The sequence below is a fragment of the Heterodontus francisci genome, chromosome 9, assembly GCF_036365525.1.
Source record: "Heterodontus francisci isolate sHetFra1 chromosome 9, sHetFra1.hap1, whole genome shotgun sequence".
NCBI lineage: Eukaryota > Metazoa > Chordata > Chondrichthyes > Heterodontiformes > Heterodontidae > Heterodontus > Heterodontus francisci.
Genome location: NC_090379.1, coordinates 122,690,331 through 122,706,317, shown reverse-complemented (window position 1 = coordinate 122,706,317; position 15,987 = coordinate 122,690,331).

Sequence of the window (15,987 nt, the reverse complement as noted above, 5' to 3'; positions counted from 1 at the left end):
CTTGTAGTCTGGTATCTTGGTGATTTGTCAAGAAAGATTTAATTCACTCACTCAGCAGCTGGAGAGGAACCAGACTGAGATTTAATGAACATAAGAAATAGGAGCTGGAGGAGGCCATTTGGCCCTTCGAGTCTGCTCTGCCATTCACCAAGATCATGGCTGATCTACCTCAGCTCCACCTTCCTGCACTATTCCCATATCCCTTAATTCCCTTAGTACCCAAAAATCTATCAATCTCTGTTCAATATACTCAACGACTGAGCATCCACAGCTCCCTGGGGTGGACAATTCCAAAGGTTCACAACCCTTTTATTGAAGAAATTTCTCCTCCTCTCCATCCTAAATGGCCAACCCCTTATCCTGAGACTGTGACGCAGTGTTCGACACTCCCCAGCCAGGGGAAACAGTTTCTCAGCATCTAAGAATTTATGATGTTTCAGTCAGATCACATCTCATTCTTCTAAACTCCAGGGAATATAGGCCTAGTCTACTCAATCTCTCCCCATAGGAGAAGATGGATCATAGTGGGGGTGCTGTAGCATAGTGATTCTGTTACTGAACTAGTAATCCAGAGGCCTAGACTAATGATGCAGAGACATGAATTCAAGTCCCATTGCGGCAGCTCGGGTTTAAACTCAATTAATTAAATAAATTTGGAATTAAAAAAGCTAGTATCAGAAATGGTGACCATGGACCTACCAGATTGTTCTAAAAACCCACCTGGTTCACTAATGTCCTTGAGGGAAGGAAATCTGATGCCCTTACCTCATCTTGCTTATATGTGACTCCAGACCCACAGAAATGTGGTTGACTCTTAACTGCCCTATGAAATGGCCAAGCAAGTCACTCAGTTATCGTCAAGAAGGCGGCTCACCACCACCTTCTCAAAGCCAATTAGGAATGGGCAATAAATGCTGGTCTTTCCAGCAACACCCACATTTCGTGAATAATTACCTCATCCTGGCACCCAGGCTAATGAACCTTTGTTGCATTCCCTCTTGGGCAAATATGTCTCTCCTTATGTAAGGAGGCCAAAACTGCACACACTACTCCAGGTGGGGCCTTAACAATGACCTGTATTATTGTAGTAAGACTTAGTTACTGTTTAGATTAGATTAGATTAGAGATACAGCACTGAAACAGGCCCTTCGGCCCACCGAGTCTGTGCCGAACATCAACCACCCATTTATACTAATCCTACGCTAATCCCATATTCCTACCAAACATCCCCACCTGTCCCTATATTTCCCTACCACCTACCTACACTAGTGACAATTTATAATGGCCAATTTACCTATCAACCTGCAAGTCTTTTGGCTTGTGGGAGGAAACCGGAGCACCCGGAGAAAACCCACGCAGACACAGGGAGAACTTGCAAACTCCACACAGGCAGTACCTGGAATACCCCAATCCCTTTGTAACTAAAGCTAACATATCATTTGCCTTCCCAATTGTTTGCTGTACCTGCATGTTAACTTTCTGTGATTCATGTACGGGGACACCAGATGCCTCTGAATGCAAACATTTCTCAGACGCGCCATTCATAAAAAAATGATTTTTTTTCTATCAAAGTGGATGACTTTACAATTCACCACATTGTATTCCACCCTGTCATGTTCTTGCCCACTCGCCCAACCTGTCTCTATCCCTCTGCAGCCTGTTTGTGTCCTCACTGCTTATCTTCCCACCTAACTCTGTATCATCAGCAAACGTGGATACATTACGCTCAGTCCCCTGTTACAGACAGGTAGGAAATGGGGTGGCTGGCTTTCACTTTTCACCTCCCAATAGTGGTTTTGTTCAACAAGTGTTTCAGCCCCTGAGTGTTTTAAGGATCAAATAAACAGATCAACGGCAGGTTTTCTCTTAGTTTTAAAGAAAGAACAATAACTATTATTTCCACAATAACTGATTTGTTCGTAACCTTCACCCACTCACACATTCAAACACATAAAGATAGAAAGGAAAAGGTAAGATACGTTTAAAGTCCCAACTGATTTTAAGAGTTTTGTGATTTGCAAAAATCTGTTAAATCTGTTGAATCGTCTCAGGAGGAAAGTCTTTTCAAAGATGCAGGCCTGGATGTTTGTAGCCTTGAACTTGCTGAAGTGTTATAGAATTCTGATTTGCTTCTGCTGGTGGGGAGTTCAAAGTCACCTTGCAATTACTCTCTGCCTCAGTTGTTCTAAGATGTTTTGAAACGTTTTTTCAGGCGCTGTACCTTTGCTTAGCTGGTCGGCCTCACAGCTTCTCTGGCTGGATGTATGGCCTTCAGTCTCTCTCTATCTCTAAGAAAAAAAGTCTTAGCTTCGTTTTGATCATGTGATCAAAGAATGCTCTCCCCTGCAGGCTTCATACAATGTGTTTGAACGTGCACCATTGTTAAAAATGGGGTTTGAAGATGGCTCATCATGATACCGTGGTGTTGGGTCACACCTATTTTGGCTTTTGAATCCACAGTCTCCCTCTCTGCCAGTGTCTTTGATAGCACAGTTGTTGAAGGTAGGAGCCACATTGCTTTGAATTGCCTGTTTCCCATTTTAATGCCTTCCCATAGCTGGACCAAGTGTGATGATGGCTTTTGGTCTCCAACAGCCCAGATATATTTTGTAGTACAGGAGGGGAGTCACCTGACCCCGACCCAATCTTTTCTGCAGTAATGTGTCCATGTTTTGGAGTTTAATTCACCAGTTTATTTTTATAGTTCATAACGGCTCCAGTTCACTTCATTTTTCATTGTTGTTTCTTTTTTGAGCATACAACTGATTCTGGCTGTGTTCAGTTCCACACTCACTGGTTCCCCTCTCTCTCCTCCCCTGAATGTGCTGAGTCTGACTGGGTTCAGTTCGACACTCACTGGTTCCCCTCTCTTTCCTTCCCTGGAGGTGCTGACTCTCTTTGGGTTCTGTTCTGCACCTACTGGTTCCCCTCATTCCTTTCACCTGAAGGTGCAGATACAGCACGGGTTAGATCCAGAGTAAATCTCCCTCTACACTGTCCTCATCAAATGCTCCCTGGACAGGTTAGCTCTGGGTTTGCTGCTGCCTAATTGGGACCACTGACTGCTGGGTACACACAAGTCTCAGCTGACTGCTAATTGTGGACCGTGAGTTGGAGGCTGTGAAACTGCGGCAGAGAGAGACAGAGACTGTGAGGAAGATTTTTCCACTTATTCTATCAACAAGGAAGATGAACAGTTAGACAAAAGAACTGAACGTTGTTCGATGAGTTTGGTTTAACATTGCAGTCTTTTTGTATTTGATTGTTGGAGGGGGAAGAGCAGAGGAAGGAAGAAGACCTCGGGTGGTGCTGCCTGTTTCATTAGGGGGCTCCTGTGTTGTTGCCATCGAATCGGGAGCTCCCTCCCCACCCCAACCACTTGGCTTGGGACAGCAGGAGCTGCCCAGGTGAAGGGACTTTATTGTTGTACGATAAAGCCTGGAAAAGTGTGTGCCTGGGCAACTTCAGCTGTCCCAGGTGAAGACATCATTGCGCCCCGCCCCCTGACCAGAAGATCAACGATAAGGTGCTCTGTAATTTTGCAACTGCAAAAGACTATTTCCTCCTGGCCTTCCTCTCCCTCAGACTCTTCCCCTTTGCCTCTGACTCCTTACAGTATACATTTATTGTTATATCTGATAATTGTTTTCCCTTCTCTCTCTCAACGTAGGTGGGTGTAACTCTTCTGCCCATGACTTCTTAGTCCTCGCCGGTGGCAGGGCCTTGCTATGCTGCAGCCATTCCTGGTGCCCTGTCACCTTTCAAACTTTTGACAACAAAGCATAGGGTAAAGAGGTATGCCCACCCCAAAATGTCTATCGAGGCCTGCATAAAGGCAATGGCTGATGTTGTCAGCCCCTGGGCCACCGTGACAGCCTTGAAGATGTACGGGAAGGCTGTGTTCTTCCTGAAGACCAAGCGGGCAGTCTCCCTGGCCCTGAGTAAGGGGCTCACTGTGGGAGGGACGTTCCTCCCAATGGACCCTCTGGGGGCCACTCTGCAGAGGATCATGTTACCTAATGTCCCACTCTTCATTCCAGGTGAACTCCTGGACCATCTGGGGGAGGTGAGGTTGGGGATCACCCCAGTGCCACTCACTCTTCGGGGAAACAGCCTACAGCATGTGTACTCCTTCCACCACCAGCTATATATGCAGCTGGCATGGGAGGCGGTCTCGGAGGGCCAATTTGATGTTAAGTTCCAGGGGGAGGCCTACTGCGTCTTCTGGACCTTGGATGGGGCACGGTGCCATGCCTTCAAGGGGGTGGGGCATATTCTTAAGAACTGCCCAACCTCCAAGCCACCGACCACTTTGGTGGCACAGGATGGCCCTGCTACACCTCCTCCCACTCCCCCTACACCTCCAAAAGACGATTCTGGAGGCCATAATTTTCAAGGCCTCTGGTGGGGAGGGGGTTGCCCGTCTGAGTAGAAGGAAATTCAGAGAAAGAATAAACACGGAAAGCCGCATCCCCTGGATACTGTGGCACAGCCCGAGCCTAAGCTCAGCCCAAGGCCGGATCCCAGGGAATCCACCTGCACCAGGGCTGATCTCAGGCCCAGGCAACCAAACAAAACGAGGGTGTGGAGGCAGAGGCCCCTGATGACATGAAGAGTACAGAAGAGTTTTACCAGGATGTTGCCTGGTCTGGCGGGTATTAGCTATGAGGGGAGGTTGGATAAACTCGGATTGTTTTCACTGGAATGACGGAGGTGCAGGGGCAACCCGATAGAGGTTTACAAAGTTATGAGTGGTGTGGATAGTTGGAAGCTTTTTCCCAGGGTGGAAGAGTCAGTTACTAGAGGACATAGGTTTAAGGTGTGAGGGGCAAAGTTTAGAGGGGATCTGCGAGGCAAGTATTTTACACAGAGGGTGGTGAGTGCCTGGAACTTGCTGCTGGGGGAGGTGGCAGAAGCAGGTACGATAGCGACGTTTAAGAGGCATCTTGACAAATACATGAATAGGATGGGAATAGAGGGATATGGACCCCGGAACTGCAGAAGGTTTTAGTTTAGACAGGCAGCATGATCGGTACAGGCTTGGAGGGCAGAATGGCCTGTTCCTGTGCTGTACTGTCCTTTGTTCTTTTGTCTCTGAGCCTCCACACCCTGGTACAAGAGGAGAAGGCACACCTTCACAGAGTTAACACAGGGTACTGAGGTGCAGGGCCCATCTGGTGGAAGGGAGCTGTCTTCTGCTTCAGGTCCCCATGGTCCATCTGCCACCACCACCGTCAAGACTGTAAAGCATGGGCAGGAGCGTCCTACCCCTCAGGTTGGAGGGCAAACCACTGTACATGTGGCCCCTTTTGAGGCAGCAAATGGTGGAGAAGCCTGATGATACTCCTGAAGGAGCCTCCCATTCTGCCAATGTGTCGGGTGCCCTGAATGGAAAGGAGGCGGTGGCCCCAAAGGGTCGGCCCTCCCAGCCAAAATCCATTCCCGACCAGGATGTACCCGGCCCACTTATTGTTGAAAATGATGCCCCACCTGCTGGGCCTGTGGGAGCTGGTGGCGCAGGACATGGCCTCCTCTCTCTGCCTCTGGTCTCGGCTCTGACTGGATTTCTGGAGTCTGCAACTTTCATCTCCTCCGGGCGGCTCACGAGTCTGGGGACAGAGGTGGAGGGGGGTCCTGAACTGCTGGCGCCCATAGGGTCCAGTTCCACAGAATAACCCGGAGAGGACACCTCGGACATCGATCCTGGGGGTGAGATCGCAATGGAGGCGGGACCAGCTGGCGCGGGTGGGATGTCCACCCCACAGTGTGTTGTGGGGGTGCCAGCCACTGGTGGTGACGACCCAGAAGAGGATGGGGACTCGGTGTGGGGCACAGCGGATGACCTTGAATCCATCGTCAGTGAGGCAGTGGACTCCCTCTTGCCTCCCATCAAGTCTCCTCTTGTCCCCACAGCGGAACTCCGGTCTTTCCTCGCAGCATGCTGAGACAGCACCTTCCAAAATCCTGGAACTCCCTTCCTAACAGCACTGTGGGTGTACCTACCCCACATGGACTGCAGCGGTTCAAGAAGGCAGCTCATCACCACCTTCTCCAGGGCAATTAGGGATGGGCAATAAATGCTGGCCTGGCCAGTGACGCCCACATCCCATGAATGAATGAAAAAAAATGCGGTGGTTGCCACAACAACGTTCAGCTGGTCCTCGGTTGATGGTTGAGTCTGGCGCAAATCCTTCATTCCGTCCTTTCACCCTCAAGAAGGTGGAGAAGGGTGCAGGTGTTAACCTGGTTAAGAGGTGCCGGTTTAAAGCGTTCCTCAATGGGTTGTTGTGGGAGTGGAAGGTGAGGTGCACTTACACTCCCTCCTCACAGCAAGGTGTTGGTGATGGGATCAAAGTACTTTTGACATGAAGATAACCATAGCCAGCCTCAACATCAACGGCAACAAGGAGTCTCTCTGCAGATTTCATAATCTCTCAGTCCTCAGGGAGGAAGATGTGTGGTGGGACTACATGAGTCACCTCACTGCTATTTCTAGTGGGATGGCTCTCTTGTTGGCCCCAAATTTTCAGCCGGAGAACTTGGGGCTCAAGGAGCTTTTGCCAGGCTGCTTGCTGTACCTCGCTGTTCACCTGGGTAGCGTGCCACTCCACTTTGTGAAGGTGTATGCACCGAGGCCCGGTGCGTTGAGAGCGCGTTTCTTTAAGGAATTGTCCGCTCTTTTGAGCTCTATCAATAGCGGCGAGTGCAACATCCTCGGGGGGATTTTAACTGTACCCTCGAGGTGAGGGATTGCTCCTGTCTCCAGTGCGGCCAAACGTCGGTTGAGAAGTTGAGGGAACTGATCAGCTCCCTCAACTTGGTGGATGTCTGGCAGAATCTCCATCCCGACTCCAGTGCCTTCACATGGAGGTCTGTAGAAGGAGGGTCCTGAATGGACGGCCTCTGCATTTCACAGGTATACGCCTCCCACATCTGATGGCCTCCATGCGATGGAGGCCATGCTTGGACCACCACCTGGTGTGGGCGAAGTTCATGCCACTCATGGGTGGGGTCTGCGTACTAGTACTTTAACAACTGGCTGCCAGAGGACGAGCGATTCCAGGGCTCGTTCTGTCCATTCTGGGCTGACTGGAGCAGGAACAGGGGGGCTTCCCCTCCTGAGGTGATGATGGGATGTGGACAAGACTCATATCAGTGTCTTCTATCAGGAGTACGCGAAGGGGTCAACCAAAAGGCGGGAAGCTAAGATGGGACACCTGCAGAGGGAGGTGTTGAATTGTAGTCCCGCCTCGGTCAGGCCACCGCGGACCCAGCCCTTCAGCATGCGGACAAAGAGAAGGAGGGTGCGCTGAGGGACCTGAGGCTCGTAGGGTCCTGAGGTGCGTACGTGAGATTGCGGATCCAGATCCTGGAAGATTTGGACTGGGCCGCAGACTTCTACATGCTGGAGTAATGGCAGGGGGTCCGGAAGAAGCTGCTGGCCAATGACGGATCCTTTGTCATGGACCTGGATGGAATGGGCCTTTTGGTCCTCACCAACTAAGGCATGTTGTTCTCTCCGGATCCATCCAGCAAGGACCCGCGCAGAGTTTTGTGGGAAGAGCTGCTGAAGATCACCCCAGAGGGTGCTGAAGGATTGGAGGCTCTGCACATGTTGGCAGAGCTGACCAGCACCCTCCACCAGCTCTCGAGGGCAAATCATCAGACTGGACAGGCTGACTGTGGAGTTCCTCAAGGCCTTCTGGGAGGTCCTGGCAGGGGCGATTATGCTTGGGTCCTGAGGGAAAGGCTGGCGACTGGGGAGATGCCCCTCTCGTGGCACAGGGCGGTCATCGTCCTGTTGCTGAAGAGAGGCGCTCTCTGCCTGCTTAAGAATTGGCATTCAGTCTCCCTCCTCAGCATGGATTATAAGATCTTTGCTCAGACTCTGTTTACCTGCCTGGGCTCCATGCTGGCCCACATGATCAACCCCCACGGCCAGGCCAAGGTGGAATTCACAGGTCCAGGCTCTGGAGAGGGGTGGGGGGTCCATCCACCCTGATTCCCTGCCCCTATTCCGTGGTTATGTCCACACCCAAGTGTCCCTGGAAAAGGAGCATGCGGTGTCCGCCAGTACGCTTGAGGCCTTTCACGACCGGCAGGAACCGCAGGGACTGGAGTGCATCATTGATGCAGACAATACTGTTTTCATTTGAGGTTTTTGTTTTATTTATCCGTTTTTATTAAAGTTGTTTGAAAATGAATATAAGAGAGTGGGGAGGTCTGAGGAATGAAAGCCCCTTCGACATAAAATACATAGAAGGGGCCAAGTGTATAAAGGCAACCTTAAGAAAAACGAAAAACAAATGATCCCCGCCCTACCACCCCCCCCCTACCCCCCACCCCCAGAGGTCCTACACGGTCCAGGGCTGGTCCATCCAGGACAATATCCATCTGGTCTGGGACCTGATCCATCTTTCCCAGAGGAGTGGTCTGTCAGTTGCCGTTCCCTCTCTCGATCAGGAGAAGGCGTTCGACAGGGTGGATCACAAATATATTTTCAGGTCTCTGCGTGCCTTCGGACTCAGGCTGCATTTTGTGGCCCAGTTCCGACTTTTATACGCTGACACAGAGCACCTGGTTAAAGTTAATGGGTCGTTGACGATGCACCTTTGCTTTGGGAGAGGAGTGCGTCTGGGATGCCCCATGTCCATCCAATTATGTGCCATCTACGTGAACAAAGAACAGTACAGCACAGGAACAGGCCATTCGGCCCTCCAAGCCTGCGCCGATCTTGATGCCTGCCTAAACTAACACCTTCTGCACTTCTGGGGCCCATATCCCTCTATTCCCTTCCTATTCATATATTTGTCAAGATGTCTCTTAAACATCGCTATCGTGTCTGCTTCCACCACCTCCCCTGGCAGCAAGTTCCAGGTACTCACCACACTCTGTGTAAAATACTTGCCTCGCACATCCTCTCTAAACTTTTCCCCACGCACCTTAAACCTATGTCCCCTAGTAACTGACTCTTCCAACCTGGGAAAAAGCTTCTGACTATCCACTCTGTCCATGCCGCTCATAACTTTGTAAACCTATATCATGTCACCCCTCCACCTCCGTCGTTCCAGTGAAAACAAGCCTGGTTTTTCCAACCTCTCCTCAAAGCTAATGCCCTCCAGACCAGGCAACATCCTGGTAAACTTCCTCTGTACCCTCTCCAAAGCCTCCACGTCCTTCTGGTAGTGTGGCGACCAGAATTTCACGCAATATTCTAAGTGTGGCCTAACTAAGGTTCTGTACAGCTGCAACATGTCTTGCCAATTTTTATACTCTATGCCCCGACCGATGAAGGCAAGCATGCCGTATGCCTTGACTACCTGCGTTGCCACTTTCAGTGACCTGTGGACCTGTACGCCCAGATCTCTCTGCCTGTCAATACTCCTAAGGGTTCTGCCATTTACTGTATACCTCCCACCTGCATTAGACCTTCCAAAATGCATTACCTCACATTTGTACAGATTAAACTCCATCTGCCATTTCTCCGCCCAAGTCTCCAACCTATCTATATCCTGCTGTATCCTCTGACAATCCTCATCATTGTCATCGCAAACTTATTAATTAGACCAGATACATTTTCCTCCAAATCATTTATATATACTACAAACAGCAAAGGTCCCAGCACAGATCCCTACGGAACACCACTGGTCACATCCCTCCATTCAGAAAAACACCCATCCACTGTTACCCTCTGTCTTCTGTGACTGAGCCAGTTCTGTATCCATCTTGCCAGCACACCTCTGATCCCGTGTGACTTCACCTTTTGTACCAGTCTGCCATGCGGGACCTTGTCAAAGGCTTTACTAAAGTCCATATAGACAACATCCACCGCCCTTCCCTCATCAATCATCTTCGTCACTTCCTCAAAAAACTCAATCAAATTAGTAAGACACGACCTCCCCTTCACAAAAACACGCTGTCTCTCACTAATAAGTTTGTTTGTTTCCAAATGGGAGTAAATCCTGACCCGAATAATCCTCTCTAATAGTTTCCCTACCACTGACGTAAGGCTCACCGGCCTATAATTTCCTGGATTATCCTTGCCACCCTTCTTAAACAAAGGAACAACATTGGCTATTCTTCAGTCCTCTGGGACCTCACCTGTAGCCAATGAGGATGCAAAGACTTCTGTCAAGGCCCCAGCAATTTCTTCCCTTGCCTCCCTCAGTATTCTAGGGTAGATCCCATCAGGCCCTGGGGACTTATCTACCTTAATGCTTTGCAAGACACCCAATACCTCCTCCTTTTTGATAATGAGATGACTGAGACTATCTGCACTCCCTTCCCTAGGCTCATCATCCACCAAGTGCAGCAGCTTTTTCGGGAGCAGCGTGTGAGCGAGTGAGCAGTTGGGAAAGTCAGTTTGAAAGTAAATTTAATTTCCTTTTGTTTTTCGGCGGAGGCCAGGGGGCTGCTGGGTAAGTAAAACACTATATATTTGGGCGGTTTAAAATAACTTTCCTTTCAGTGCAGCAGCTTTTTCGGGAGCAGCGAGTGAGCAGCTGGGAAAGTCAGTTTGAAAGTAAATTTAATTTCCTTTTGTTTTTCGGCGGAGGCCAGGGGGCTGCTGGGTAAGTAAAACACTATATATTTGGGCGGTTTAAAATAACTTTCCTTTCAGTGCAGCAGTTTTTTCGGGAGCAGCGTGTGAGCGAGTGAGCAGCTGGGAAAGTCAGTTTGAAAGTAAATTTAATTTCCTTTTGTTTTTCGGCGGAGGCCAGGGGGCTGCTGGGTAAGTAAAACACTATATATTTGGGCGGTTTAAAATAACTTTCCTTTCAGTGCAGCAGCTTTTTCGGGAGCAGCGTGTGAGCGAGTGAGCAGTTGGGAAAGTCAGTTTGAAAGTAAATTTAATTTCCTTTTGTTTTTCGGCGGAGGCCAGGGGGCTGCTGGGTAAGTAAAACACTATATATTTGGGCGGTTTAAAATAACTTTCCTTTCAGTGCAGCAGCTTTTTCGGGAGCAGCGAGTGAGCAGCTGGGAAAGTCAGTTTGAAAGTAAATTTAATTTCCTTTTGTTTTTCGGCGGAGGCCAGGGGGCTGCTGGGTAAGTAAAACACTATATATTTGGGCGGTTTAAAATAACTTTCCTTTCAGTGCAGCAGCTTTTTCGGGAGCAGCGAGTGAGCAGCTGGGAAAGTCAGTTTGAAAGTAAATTTAATTTCCTTTTGTTTTTCGGCGGAGGCCAGGGGGCTGCTGGGTAAGTAAAACACTATATATTTGGGCGGTTTAAAATAACTTTCCTTTCAGTGCAGCAGCTTTTTCGGGAGCAGCGAGTGAGCAGCTGGGAAAGTCAGTTTGAAAGTAAATTTAATTTCCTTTTGTTTTTCGGCGGAGGCCAGGGGGCTGCTGGGTAAGTAAAACACTATATATTTGGGCGGTTTAAAATAACTTTCCTTTCAGTGCAGCAGCTTTTTCGGGAGCAGCGTGTGAGCGAGTGAGCAGCTGGGAAAGTCAGTTTGAAAGTAAATTTAATTTCCTTTTGTTTTTCGGCGGAGGCCAGGGGGCTGCTGGGTAAGTAAAACACTATATATTTGGGCGATTTAAAATAACTTTCCTTTCAGTGCAGCAGCTTTTTCGGGAGCAGCGTGTGAGCGAGTGAGCAGCTGGGAAAGTCAGTTTGAAAGTAAATTTAATTTCCTTTTGTTTTTCGGCGGAGGCCAGGGGGCTGCTGGGTAAGTAAAACACTATATATTTGGGCGGTTTAAAATAACTTTCCTTTCAGTGCAGCAGCTTTTTCGGGAGCAGCGTGTGAGCGAGTGAGCAGCTGGGAAAGTCAGTTTGAAAGTAAATTTAATTTCCTTTTGTTTTTCAGCGGAGGCCAGGGGGCTGCTGGGTAAGTAAAACACTATATATTTGGGCGGTTTAAAATAACTTTCCTTTCAGTGCAGCAGCTTTTTCGGGAGCAGCGAGTGAGCAGCTGGGAAAGTCAGTTTGAAAGTAAATTTAATTTCCTTTTGTTTTTCGGCGGAGGCCAGGGGGCTGCTGGGTAAGTGAAACACTATATATTTGGGTGGTTTAAAATAACTTTCCTTTCAGTGCAGCAGCTTTTTCGGGAGCAGCGTGTGAGCGAGTGAGCAGTTGGGAAAGTCAGTTTGAAAGTAAATTTAATTTCCTTTTGTTTTTCGGCGGAGGCCAGGGGGCTGCTGGGTAAGTAAAACACTATATATTTGGGCGGTTTAAAATAACTTTCCTTTCAGTGCAGCAGCTTTTTCGGGAGCAGCGAGTGAGCAGCTGGGAAAGTCAGTTTGAAAGTAAATTTAATTTCCTTTTGTTTTTCGGCGGAGGCCAGGGGGCTGCTGGGTAAGTAAAACACTATATATTTGGGCGGTTTAAAATAACTTTCCTTTCAGTGCAGCAGCTTTTTCGGGAGCAGCGAGTGAGCAGCTGGGAAAGTCAGTTTGAAAGTAAATTTAATTTCCTTTTGTTTTTCGGCGGAGGCCAGGGGGCTGCTGGGTAAGTAAAACACTATATATTTGGGCGGTTTAAAATAACTTTCCTTTCAGTGCAGCAGCTTTTTCGGGAGCAGCGAGTGAGCAGCTGAGAAAGTCAGTTTGAAAGTAAATTTAATTTCCTTTTGTTTTTCGGCGGAGGCCAGGGGGCTGCTGGGTAAGTAAAACACTATATATTTGGGCGGTTTAAAATAACTTTCCTTTCAGTGCAGCAGCTTTTTCGGGAGCAGCGTGTGAGCGAGTGAGCAGCTGGGAAAGTCAGTTTGAAAGTAAATTTAATTTCCTTTTGTTTTTCGGTGGAGGCCAGGGGGGCTGCTGGGTAAGTAAAACACTATATATTTGGGCGGTTTAAAATAACTTTCCTTTCAGTGCAGCAGCTTTTTCGGGAGCAGCGAGTGAGCAGCTGGGAAAGTCAGTTTGAAAGTAAATTTAATTTCCTTTTGTTTTTCGGCGGAGGCCAGGGGGCTGCTGGGTAAGTAAAACACTATATATTTGGGCGGTTTAAAATAACTTTCCTTTCAGTGCAGCAGCTTTTTCGGGAGCAGCGAGTGAGCAGCTGGGAAAGTCAGTTTGAAAGTAAATTTAATTTCCTTTTGTTTTTCGGCGGAGGCCAGGGGGCTGCTGGGTAAGTAAAACACTATATATTTGGGCGGTTTAAAATAACTTTCCTTTCAGTGCAGCAGCTTTTTCGGGAGCAGCGTGTGAGCGAGTGAGCAGCTGGGAAAGTCAGTTTGAAAGTAAATTTAATTTCCTTTTGTTTTTCGGCGGAGGCCAGGGGGCTGCTGGGTAAGTAAAACACTATATATTTGGGCGGTTTAAAATAACTTTCCTTTCAGTGCAGCAGCTTATTCGGGAGCAGCGTGTGAGCGAGTGAGCAGCTGGGAAAGTCAGTTTGAAAGTAAATTTAATTTCCTTTTGTTTTTCGGCGGAGGCCAGGGGGCTGCTGGGTAAGTAAAACACTATATATTTGGGCGGTTTAAAATAACTTTCCTTTCAGTGCAGCAGCTTTTTCGGGAGCAGCGAGTGAGCAGCTGGGAAAGTCAGTTTGAAAGTAAATTTAATTTCCTTTTGTTTTTCGGCGGAGGCCAGGGGGCTGCTGGGTAAGTGAAACACTATATATTTGGGTGGTTTAAAATAACTTTCCTTTCAGTGCAGCAGCTTTTTCGGGAGCAGCGTGTGAGCGAGTGAGCAGCTGGGAAAGTCAGTTTGAAAGTAAATTTAATTTCCTTTTGTTTTTCGGCGGAGGCCAGGGGGCTGCTGGGTAAGTAAAACACTATATATTTGGGCGGTTTAAAATAACTTTCCTTTCAGTGCAGCAGCTTATTCGGGAGCAGCGTGTGAGCGAGTGAGCAGCTGGGAAAGTCAGTTTGAAAGTAAATTTAATTTCCTTTTGTTTTTCGGCGGAGGCCAGGGGGCTGCTGGGTAAGTAAAACACTATATATTTGGGCGGTTTAAAATAACTTTCCTTTCAGTGCAGCAGCTTTTTCGGGAGCAGCGAGTGAGCAGCTGGGAAAGTCAGTTTGAAAGTAAATTTAATTTCCTTTTGTTTTTCGGCGGAGGCCAGGGGGCTGCTGGGTAAGTGAAACACTATATATTTGGGTGGTTTAAAATAACTTTCCTTTCAGTGCAGCAGCTTTTTCGGGAGCAGCGTGTGAGCGAGTGAGCAGCTGGGAAAGTCAGTTTGAAAGTAAATTTAATTTCCTTTTGTTTTTCGGCGGAGGCCAGGGGGCTGCTGGGTAAGTAAAACACTATATATTTGGGCGGTTTAAAATAACTTTCCTTTCAGTGCAGCAGCTTTTTCGGGAGCAGCGTGTGAGCGAGTGAGCAGTTGGGAAAGTCAGTTTGAAAGTAAATTTAATTTCCTTTTGTTTTTCGGCGGAGGCCAGGGGGCTGCTGGGTAAGAAAAACACTATATATTTGCGCGGTTTAAAATAACTTTCCTTTCAGTGCAGCAGCTTTTTCGGGAGCAGCGTGTGAGCGAGTGAGCAGTTGGGAAAGTCAGTTTGAAAGTAAATTTAATTTCCTTTTGTTTTTCGGCGGAGGCCAGGGGGCTGCTGGGTAAGTAAAACACTATATATTTGGGCGGTTTCTGAACCCGAGACAGCACACTTGTAGTGTCTCCCACCCGCCCTCCTCCTCTAACCAAAAAAAAAAGGACTCGGTGGGGTGTTTATAAGGTAAGGCTTTTTCGATTTCTCTGGTTTTATTGTGATTGGTAAAAACTTTTCATTCCTTTTTCATTTAACTAAGTTTAAACTTAAGATTAAAAATGGCAGGAGATCTCAGACCCGTATCATGCTCCTCTTGCTCAATGTGGGAGCTCAGGGACATGGCTGATTACCCTGTCTCCTTCACGTGCAGGAAGTGTGTCCAGCTGCAGCTCTTGTTAGACCGCATGACGGCTCTCGAGCTGCGGATGGACTCACTTTGGAGCATGCGCGATGCTGAGGAGGTCGTGGATAGCACGTTTAGTGAATTGGTCACACCGCAGATTAGGATTGCTGAGGGAGAAAGGGAATGGGTGACCAAAAGGCAGAGAAAGAGCAGGAAGGCAGCGCAGGAGTCCCCTGCGGTCATCTCCCTCCAAAACAAGTATACCGTTTTGGATACTGTTGAGGGAGATGGCTCACCAGGGGAAGGCAGCAGTAGCCAGGTCCATGGCACCGTGGCTGGCTCTGCTGCTCAGAAGGGCGGGAAAAAGAGTGGAAGGGCTATAGTCGTAGGGGATTCGATTGTAAGGGGAGTAGACAGGCGGTTCTGTGGTCGAAAACGAGGCTCCCGAATGGTATGTTGCCTCCCAGGTGCACGGGTCAGGGATGTCTCAGATCGGCTGCAGAACATTCTAAAGGGGGAGGGTGAACAGCCAGTTGTCATTGTGCACATAGGCACTAATGATATAGGTAAAAAACGGGATGAGGTCCTACAAGCAGAGTTTAGGGAGTTAGGAGCCAAGTTAAAAAGTAGGACCTCAGAGGTAGTAATCTCAGGATTACTACCAGTGCCACGTGATAGTCAGAGTAAAAATGAAAGAATAGTCAGGATGAATGCGTGGCTTGAGAGATGGTGCAGGAAGGAGGGGTTCAGATTTTTGGGACATTGGGACCGGTTCTGGGGGAGGTGGGACTATTACAAATTGGACGGTCTACACCTGGGCCGGACTGGAACCAATGTCCTTGGAGGTGCTTTTGCTAACGCTGTTGGGGAGGGTTTAAACTAATGTGGCAGGGGGATGGGAACCAATTGAGTTCAGTTGACAGTGAGGAGGTAGTAACAAAAGCCTGTAAGAAACTAGATAATGAAGTCAGTGTGACTAAGGGGAAGAGCAGGCAGGGAGCAGATGATGAATATAAAGGGACTGGTGGTCTGAGGTGCATTTGCTTTAATGCAAGAAGTGTAGTTGGTAAGGCAGATGAACTTAGGGCTTGGATTAGTACCTGGGAGTATGATGTTATTGCTATTACTGAGACTTGGTTGAAGGAAGGGCATGATTGGCAACTAAATATCCCAGGATATCGATGCTTCAGGCGGGATAGAGA